Consider the following 11,053-nt stretch of genomic DNA (forward strand, 5'->3'; position numbering starts at 1 on the left):
ACTTTCCTGATCTTGGTGAGCCACTGCCACTGTGTAAGAGTGTCTTAGACTGAGATTAACGAGACTAATTACAGCTACTGAACTCCTAAGCAATTAGAGCCGGTCTGGCACGGTCTAGTATTAAATGCTCTTTTATTGCCTAAGGATTTGTTGGATGGATGCTACCTCCCTGAGGGGGTTTTGCGTTTGTAACAATCAAGTTTAATACATTGGTAAATGTATTTGTTTTCGCAGCAGACTTTGGGCCACCAAGGGAATAACAGAGATAAGAGAGTTAGCACTGGGGTTGGGGGGATTTGGCTCAGTGGTAGAGCACTTGCCTAGCAAGGCTAGGCCCTGGGTTCGGTCCCAGCTCTGAAAAAAAAAAAAAAAGAGAGAGAGAGAGAGTTAGCACTGGCTGTTCTAGAATGGATCCACCTCGTGGGTGAAGCCGAGAGTCCTCACAGGGGCTAAAAGGGGAGCTGGAGATCTAAAGTAGGTAACGATGATTTAGAAATAGGAGATGAAAATGACCCAGTCCCTAGGTAAATAAATAGCATTTTAGGTCACCGTTGTGGATACTTAAGAGGGCATAACCAGGAATGGATCCAGGACAGTCATATACTCTCTTTCAAGTCACCAAAGGTTGGTGACGACCCAGGAGTGAAAACTGGCAAGCCACTGAAGATCTGTGTACTTCGCCACATGTGAAGTATAACTCAGTTTCAACAGAGCTCTCAAACTGTAGGGAACTTTCTGTGTAGGGGGTGTGTATGGAATGCAAGCTTTGACAGGGAGCAGGGGTTCCTGCTCCATGAAAAAAAAAGAGAGACAAACTTTCTTTGCCTGTGCCTGGAATCTTATGGGAAGACAATGGGAGTAATCACTTAGACAGAGGACCTGTCACAGCACTGGGGTGGGGAGTGCACAGATGGGGAGCAGGTTAACTCATTTTTTAACGCCAGGAGAAATATAAACATGGAAAAGTGAGAGAACCTCCATTAGTACTTTTGTAGGACCCGATCAGTCCTATGTCCAGGAGGTCCCACTCACAAAAACATGGAGATGGAGATCGATGCAATAAGCAAGAGGTTTAATGATCTAGTACACTGGGGTGGCCCTGTAATTAAGACAGAGGCAACCCCCAAGAACACAGTCCCACACCCTTTATACTGTCTTAGGGTATAGGCTTTAGGTTACAGCATGAGTTGGTTATTTCTCATTGGTGGGGCCTATTACTTTTTAAATTCATTGATGGCTGCCTATTGTCCTTTGAATTCACTGCAGGCCCTTGGTGGGGAAATATCTTTAGCATGCAGAGGGGGTGGTGAAGGACCCCTGCTAAGGGCGGTTAGCTCATTTCCTGGAACAGGGGGTTTTCCTAAATTCCACCTGGTGTTTGTCTAAGGCAGCCTTTGTCCTTAAGTTTGAATCTTACACTTTAATACTACAGGGTACCTGTTTACATGTGTTTAAACAGGTAAGACACTAACAGCTTAAAGGCATGAGGCTGATGCAGTCACATGATCTGGAGAGAATAATTAAGGAATCTGGCCAGAGAACGACTTGATCATACTTTTTCATTTTTAAAGGACAATTTAAAAAATTATATGTAGGGGGCTGGAGAAATGGCTCAGCAGTTAAGGGCACTGACTACTCTTTCAGAGGTCCTGAGTTCAATTCCCAGCATTCACATGGTGGCTCATAACCACCTATGTCCTCTTCTGGTGTGTCTGAAGACAGCTACAGTGTACTCATATACATAAAATAAATAAATATTTTAAAAACTATATTTATGTATAGAAAACATAACAGTATATGTTTTCTCCATAAAGGAAATATTTATGAGTCCCCAACTCAGACTCCAGAATTCACTTTATAATTGATTTTTTAACTGAGCTAATTTCCCATTCATTTTCATATATGAATCCATGAATATGTGCATACATGTATTTGTGCAGCTGGCTCTATCCTTTTTGTGGTCTTATACTGCCACCTAATGCTTGCAAAGGAAATTACCTCAGTCGGGCCTGCTGGCAATGTACCAAAACCCTCTGGAAAAGAAAAGAAAGACACCTCAGCAACGAAGATACAGACTACCTCAGAGCAAAGGCTGGAAAAGGGGTTTTCAAGCAAACAGACCCCCAAAACAAGCTAGAGGAGCCATTCTAATATCCAATAAAATAGACTTTCAATCAAGATTATCAAAAGAGATGGGGAAGGATGCTTCGTATTGATTAAAGGGAAAATCCACCAAGATGACATTCAATTCTGAACATCCATGCCACAAATGTAAGGGCACCAACATTCATCAAAGAAACTTTACTAAACCTCAAGTCACCCATTGAACCCCACACAATTATAGTGGGAGACTTCAACACCCTACCCTCACCAATGGACGGTTCATAAAACAGAAAATAGATATGGGAACAATGAACTAACGATCTTATTTTTTTTTTCCAGCATTTTTAAAAATCTTTCACCCCAAAAACAAAATAATATATCTTTCTTCAAGCGCTCTACCTCATGGACCTAAATCTCTCCAAAAAACTGACTTATAACCAAATAGCATCCAGCATATTTACAAAATCTTTAGACGCAAAACAAAATAATATAGGTCTTCTTAGCTAGGTAGAGCCTTCTCCAAAAGCTGACCATATAATCAGGTTTGGCCCAGCCCAAAGATGCAAGAATATTGAAGGAACCCTTGCATTCTATCAGATCACCAAAGATTAAGGCTGGACTTCAAAAACAATATAAATAACAGAAACCCACATTCTCATGGGCAGTGAACAACTCTGTAATCAATGATCACTTGGTCAAGAAAGAAATAAATTAAAGACTTTTTAGAATTCAAAAAAAGGAAGTCCCAACCAATCAAAATTTATGAGACAAAACTCGTGCCTTCATAAAGAAATTGGAGAGCTCTCACACAAGCAACTTAACAGCACATCTGAAAGCTCTAGAACAAAAAGAAGCAAACATACCCAAGAAGAATGGAGGGCAGGAAATAGTCAAACTCAAAACTGAAATCAATCAATTAGAAACAAAGATAACAATACAGAGAATCAACAAAACCAAGAGCTGATTTTTTGAGAAAAATCAACAAGATAGACAAGTCCTTAGTTAAAGTAAAAGACACAGAGACAGTTTCCAAATCATAGGTGAAAAGGGAGATGTACAAACAGAAATTAGGGAAATCCAAAAAAATCATTAGGTCTTACTTCAAAAGCCTTTACTCCACAAAACTGAAAATCTAAACAAAATGGATGAACTTCTAGACATCCACATAGCAAAGTTAAATCAAGATCAGGTAAATTATTTAAACATTTTAAACCAAGAATTGTTTCTGTCTGAAGGAAATGCAGGGACAAAAATGGAGAAGAGACTGAAAGAAAGGCCACACAGTGACCAGCCCAACTTGGGATCCATCCCATGCACGTACACCAAACCCTGACACTATTACTGAGGCCATATTGTGCATGCACACAGGAGCCTGGCATGGCTGTCTTCTGAAGGGATCCACCAGCAACTGACTGAGACAAATGTAAACACTTACATGGAGGATGATGTCATTGTGCAGGTGAAGGCAGGTACAAGATAGAACTAGGCCTGTCATTGGACGAGAAGGAAGGATGACGGGAGAAACGTTTTAGAGAGGAGGAGGAGGAGGAGGAAACCAGAGCGAGAGAAGGAGAGTAACCAAGAGAACATGGAGGCAGATGTTAGAATTCCTCTCTGCACATTTACAGGTTGTTATGAATGTTCTTAAGGGATGGGTGTGTACGGGGCTTTGTATGTCTAGGTGGGCAATTATATCTTATCAATTGGATCAGAGGTTATTGTGTTGTGTGTTCTTTCATGTGGTGATTTAATTGAATTCAAGAGAATGTGTGGTGGCTGGAGACACTGGGCCACCACAGAATTGGGATGTGTATGTCTGGCATGGTGGCAACCTGCCTTGGGAACTAGATGGGTAGAGAGATTGTTGCCAGGCTCAGAGGGTAGCCATCAGCAGTGTGATATGGGATGGAGCAAAGCAGGTGAGACGCTTTTGCTGCTTGAGATGAAAATATCTACCAGATGTGATGTGGCACTGTGGTGCCAGATCTAGTACAGGATAGAAGACAACTTTATTATAGTTTTACAGCAATACTTACAGCCAACCATTGGACTGAGGTCAGGGACCCATGTGGAAGAACCGAAGGAGCTGAGGGGCATCGCAACCCCACAGGAAGACCAACAGTGTCAACTAACTCGGACCTCTCAGAGCTCCCAGAGACTAAGCCAAAAGCCAGGGAACATACACTGGCTGGTCAGTGGCCCCAGGGACAAGCGTAGCAGAGGACTGCTTCATCTGGTCTCAGTGGGAGAGGATGCACTTAATCCTCTGGAAACTTGATGCCCCAGGGAAGAAGGATAGTGGTTGGGGTGAGGTGGAAGTGGGTGGGCAAGTAGGGGAGTAACCTCTCAGAGGTGGAGGAATCGGGATGGGGTGAAGAACCCAGGGAGGGGGAACTAGGAAGGGAGGCAACTTTTGGAATGTAAATAGATAAAATAATTTAATATTTTTTTAAAAAAGAAAGGGGGGCACGGGACCTTCCCCTTTCCTTGGAAACATTTAAAATAAATAAATAGCTGTATATAAAGATTAAAGTACTTGTTTGGGAGCTCAGCAGTTAGGAGCACTTTCTGTTCTTACAGGGGATCCAGGTTTGGTTTCCAGCACCCACATCAGTGGGCACCAGGAACTCGAATCAACTCTCCTAGACTCCTCAGGCACCTACATGAATATGGTACACATTAGCTCAGACACACATAAACTCAGTCAGATTCACATACACTGACTAGCTAGGAAAATATAAAGCTTTAAATGCCTTTATTAGAAGGCAGGCTGAAAATTAATGGAAAACATTTAGCTTAAATTAGAAAAACAAAAATGCGCAAAAAGAAAGTATAAAAAAGAAAAGAAAATTAAATTTATACTATAAAATGAAACATTACGGAAAAGCTCAACAGTGCCCAAAGTCAGTTTTTGCTGAAAGGGAGAAAAACAAAATGTCCAAATTTCTGAAACGAGAGAGAGAGGAGCGGGAAGGAGAAGGAGAAGGAGGAGAAGGAGAGATAGATAGATAGATAGATAGATAGATAGATAGATAGATAGATAGATAGATAGATAGATAATGTTTTGAGGAAAATGGAAGCTCCAACTAAAAGAAGATCTATGCATAATGTTATTCCAATAAAGACAGAAAGAGTGAAGTGGGAAATTTCCATTCAAGAAACTAAAATATCCTGGAAGCAAAATAGAAAACTTGGCCTTAGAAATGGAATCAGAAGTTCCAAGTGTCTCCAAAAAGTACGCACAGCTTATCCACTATTCAAGACACAGAAGACTCAAGCCTTGAATATTTAAAAGATTTTTAAAAATATCATCTTGGCTAATCAAATCCAGCGATTCATTCAAATGTGCTTTGTACTGGGAATGTAAAATGACTCAGTGTTAAAACTTAATTCACCACATTAATAATAAAATTAAACTGGTGGGGTGTGTATGAGCTGGAGAGACAATGTCGAGGTCCGGAGCAGGTACTGATCTTCCACGGGACTCACGCTCTGTTCTTAGCACCCATGCGACGCCTTACAATTGTCCATAGCTCCAGTCGCAGGGCCCCCAGCACCCACTCCTGGCCTTTCCGAGCATAAGGTATGCACACGGTGCATTTACATACACACAGGTAAGTACTCATACACATAAAATAAAACAAACAACTCTTTTTTAAGCCTTATGTAGTGGCATACACCTTTTGGCATGCACACACCTTTAATCTCAGCGCTCTGGAAACATAAGTAGGCAGATCTCTGTGAGTTTGAGACCATCCTGGTTTACCAAGTCAGTTCCATGCCAACAGAGACTATATAGTAAGACCCTCTCTCTCAAAAAAGAAAAAGGAAAAAAGAAAGAAAGAAAGAAGAAAAGTAAAGAAATAAAACAAACAAAAAACCAACCAAACAAACAAACAAAAACACTCCTGAACTAAAAAGAGAAGAGACTTTTCTTACTCTGACAATGGGTAGCATCACACTTACGGCTACAATGTTATGTTTACCTGGGGAGGAGACCATAGTGAGTCAACAGGACAATTCCACCAATCTGTACTCATCAAGGTACTTAATAAACCACTCAGGTCGTTAGGACCTGTTTTACAGCTGTACTTCTTGTCTCAGCCAGATTGTCACTGCACTGCAGGGTGCTCTCTGGAACATCTTGCCTCAGGAAGCCCGCAGAACCCACAGAACGGCTAGAGTGGTAGGTGAGAATAATAACCAGTGTAATGAGAACAAGGGTAAAGCGCTTGTTTCTTTTTCCTAGGCTTTATGATATGCAAGGCTCATCATGAACAAAGTACGCCTGAGGTTTCGGGGGAGATAGGAAGCATATATATGGTTGGAAAAGCAATAGTTTGAGGCAGAATCACAGAGGTGGGCTGGGGACATGGCTCAGCAGGAAATGGCACATGCTGCCAAGTCTGACGACCTGAGTTCAATCCCCAGAACGCACAAGGTGAGAACTGACTCCATGAAGTTATCCTCTGACTTCCGCATATGCCATGGCGTACGCGCATGCGTGCCCATACAACTAAAAGAATGTAATATTTTTAAATATAAGAAATGACGATCTTTTCCTAATAAGACTGTAAAATGATAAAGAATAAACGTGAGAAACAATGACCACTTCATAATAAGAGCACTGGAAACTCAGTAGTGAAATTGAGGTAGGTTACTTTAGGACCTTGCAAAGACCTGTGTCAGCCTAGAGTTCCAGGCCTGCTTACTGGGGCAAAGAACAATCTTTATATGCCCTAACACTTGACCCTTCCTGCTACCTGTGCCCTGGACTGCTTGCTGCCCCACCCTGCCTTGCCTTGGGGGTTGGAGGTGAAGTGACACCGACTTGCAGAGCAGGTGAGAAACGCTGCAGCAAGCTCATGTGAGCACTGCCGCAAGTTCCTTTAATACCCTCCACCCACGCCCCACTGGTCCCAAGAACGCATCTCTTCTAAACAGCAGTTCCTGTTTGGCTGGCATTGTCTGCGCTAGCAATCCTTGGTCTCTCAGGCAGTCCTCAATTAGGTCCTCCTGCAAGAGATGCTTTTCGGGCTGCGAGCCCCGCCTCCCTCATTTACATAGAGGTGGCCCCGCCTATCCTGCTACACCTTCCTCCCCTCGAACAACCAAGAGGTTGCAATCTTAGGCATCATCTAGTCTGATCTTCCCCTCTAGTCCCCTCCGTTTGTCATCTCTCAACATCCATACATGGGTTTATCTGTGTGCGCCTCCTGGTTCTTTTAAAGCCTATCATCAGATGCATGGCCTTGCAAGCAAACTTGGCTATTGGTAATTTTCTATTCTAAATTGCCCGTTTGTGTGGCGAGTGCGGGTAGAGGGGACTAACTAGACTGTCCGGCATTAGCAGGAGTTGTGTGTCTTCTGGTGGCCACACCTAAGCTGGCCCAAGGCATCACTGGAAAGTAAACCATCAGATTTTATTTCTAACAAAAAAGAAACCAGAGAGGCAGCTAGACTCTTTTTTTATATTGTTATCAAATGACCTATGGTCTTACATCTCGCCCACTCAGTGACCTCAGGAAACACCAGTAGAGGGATAAGAAAGGAAGACATGCCATTCTGGAAATCAGTCTGGAGGTTCCTCAGAAAATTGGACATTGAACTACCTGAGGATCCACCTATACCTCTCTTGGGCATATACCCAAAAGATGCCCCAACATATAAAAAACGTGCTCCACTATGTTCATAGCAGCCTTATTTATAATAGCCAAAGCTGGAAAGAACCCAGATGCCCTTCAACAGAGGAATGGATACAGAAAATGTGGTACATCTACACAATGGAATATTACTCAGCTATCAAAAACAATGACTTTATGAAATTAAATAGGCAAATGGTTGGAACTGGAAAATATCATCCTGGGAGCTAACCCAATTACAGAAAGACATACATGGTATGTACTCATTGATAAGTGGCTATTAGCCCAAATGCTTGAATTACCCTAGATGCCTAGAACAAATGAAACTCAAGACGGATGATCAAAATGTGAATGCAGATCGCTCCTGAAAGACACAACCAGAATACAGCAAATACAGAGGCGTATGCCAGCAGAAACCACTGAACTGAGAACAGGACCCCGTTGAAGGAATCAGAAAAGAATTGGAAGAGCTTGAAGGAGCTCGAGACCCCATATGTACAACAATGCCAACCAACCAGAGCTTCCAGGGACTAAGCCACTACCCAAAGACTATACATGGACTGACCCTGGACTCTGACCTCATAAATAACAATGAATATCCTAGTAAGAGCACCAGTGGAAGGGAAGCCCTGGGTCCTGCTAAGACTGAACCCCCAGTGAACTAGACTGTTGGGGAGAGGGCAGCAATGGGGGAGGGTTGGGAGGAACACCCATAAGGAAGGGGAGGGGCGAGGGGGATGTTTGCCCGGAAACCGGGAAAGGGAATAACACTCGAAATGTATATAAGAAATACTCAAGTTAATAAAAAAAAAATATTTAAGATCAAAAAAATCATATTTACAGTGAATAGAGAAAAAGAATATTGTATTTTAAGATTTATCTTATTTTTAAAAATTTACCTTGTTTTTAATTAAGCCAACTGACTGAGCAGGAGGGACCAATGTACTTGGTTGCTCTGTATTTAAGCTTCATCCACCTGGAGTTGCTGGGTCTGATTATTATTGCTTGGAAACAATTTTGTAGGTACATTGAATAAAGGAACATTCCCTTTGTTATTCAGGAAAAAAAAAAAGAAAGAAAGGAAGACATGAAGGACAGGAAGCCATATTTTGTTGCTATACGTTCCAGTGTTGATATGCCAGAGTCTAGTTGTCCTGCTTGGGAGGAAGCCAGGATATACACTGGCTGAAAGCTCCTCCCAGGATCTTTGCCCGGAACTTCCATTCACTGGGCTTTTCTCTGATAAAGAGCTTGGGTGTTCCCGGTGTAGTGGGGTGGATCAGGATGGAGGACACTGAGAGCCTCTGAAACCAAGGACCTTACAGAACCGTGTTGCCCCGATTCTTTTGTTTGTCTGTCTTGTTCTTTCAAAGTGCTAAGGCTTATACTCAGAGCCTCCTCATGCGAGGCAAATGTCTATAACTGAGCTACACCCTCAGCCCTTCTTTGACCTTTATATTTAGGGACGGGCTGTCCTGAAATTGTCCAGGCTGGCTCTGAACTTTCTATCCACCTGCTTCAGCCTCCTGTGTCCTAAAATAACAGGCCAGTGTCACCAGACCCTGTTCCTGCTTCATTGAACAGACTTAGAGCACGTGTAACTATGCAAGCTCATCTGAGCAGACGGTGTGCAAGACAGTGGCTCCCTGCACCCTGAGTCACCGAGTATGCTAAGATGGGGTAGGCGCTCGTTTACGTCCTCTGGCACTTCCTAAGTCCACAGAGCAGGGCCAGTCAGACACATCTGCTGTCGAGCACATGTCTACAATCTTGCTCTGCCCACCTCTCTGTCTGCTCCGTCTTCTCCAGCTTTGGAGCAGATGCTTCTCAGCATCTTCCTTCTAAACAGAGAACATTCCAGAAGCATCCTGATGAATCCATTCATTCCTTCAACAAACATTTTGATACTGTCTTTATTTGGGTTTCCCTGCATGCTGTTTGAGAAAGGAGCTTATAAGAAGTTATTCGACTGGTGCTCTCCCTGAAATGTGATTAAGGAAGAAGGGAAGGAATTCTGGGGAGAAGCCATTACTATGGTCAAGGGGTGGGGTGGGCTCAGGCCTGCTGTGGACTCAAAAAAATGTGCCTCTGTGAAGGGCAGGCAGAGATGTTTATCCACAATCACTTAGGAGCTGTTATGAAGCATGTGTACCATGCACTGTTTACCACCCTGTCTGTGCCTGAACATAGCACGTTAAGGCTCAACAATCTACATCAAATGCGTTTATATCCTGTAGATAAGCAGCCAGGGACAACGGCCTCCTAAACACATTGCTAGCCACCCCCTTCTTCCATTAAGGTCCAGACAGGCTGCTAGGATAGATGTCTCAATAGTACCTGTCATCTAATTGTACCTCAGAATTGGAAAAGCAGACCACTATGGATTTTATTAGTTTATTAAGAGGACTCACAATGTCCTGGACTAAACCACTGGAGAAGATACTGTTTCAATAAAAGCCCTAGCTCAAGCTCCCTCTTGTCTCAAGATGTTGCCTTCCTGAAGGTTGTTCCAAGACAACACAGAACTTGGCTGCAGTTGCTTCTGGGAAAGTTAAGCGTATCTCCTTTGACATCCAGATTGTGCTGGCTGTAACAAGCACTAAAGAGGACAGCAAAGAAACGGCAGTCATGGTGGGGACTCTTTACTACCATTACAGTGTCTGTGACGTAGGCAGGGTCAGGTTGAAGGCTTCGTATATGCAAACACTAGGTGCTGAGTAAGCACTATTGCTCAGGACAGACGCCATCTTTTGCCCCCGTGAAGAAGCTTACACTTCAGTAGTAAAAAAGAGACTGAACTACCAAACCTGCCAACAAATACTATTGGGCCCGACTTATTCTGTGAAGGAAATACACAAAGAATGATAGAGAATGGCTAGGAGAGGTCACTATAAGCAAAACACTCTGAGAAGGTGGCATTATGTTATTTTGAAAACGAGAAAAGATCTACAAAAGGAAATGCCTGAGAGAATAGCTTTCCAAGCAGTGAATGTGACCATATGTAAAGCTAAGACAAATTCTAGAGAACTTGAGAGAAGTATGGTGAAAATGGAGGAGGTGGTAAAAGAAGTGGAGGAGGCAGACAGAAGCAGGGTCCTTACAGGTCCACGAACAAACTTCAAAACACTAGACAATTAAGTGGAAACTGTGAGGTGCAGTTTTTCCACTACAAGTTAGCAAAGAACCCAGCGTTTGGAAGGATTCCGCTGTTGAAGAAGTGGGGGAAACCCACGCTTTCACACATTATTTGTAAGTGTTAATTAGTACAATGACTAGAGAGAAAATTGAGTCGTATCTGTGGAGTTGTT

Source organism: Rattus rattus, chromosome 5, assembly GCF_011064425.1.
Source record: "Rattus rattus isolate New Zealand chromosome 5, Rrattus_CSIRO_v1, whole genome shotgun sequence".
NCBI classification, from domain to species: domain Eukaryota; kingdom Metazoa; phylum Chordata; class Mammalia; order Rodentia; family Muridae; genus Rattus; species Rattus rattus.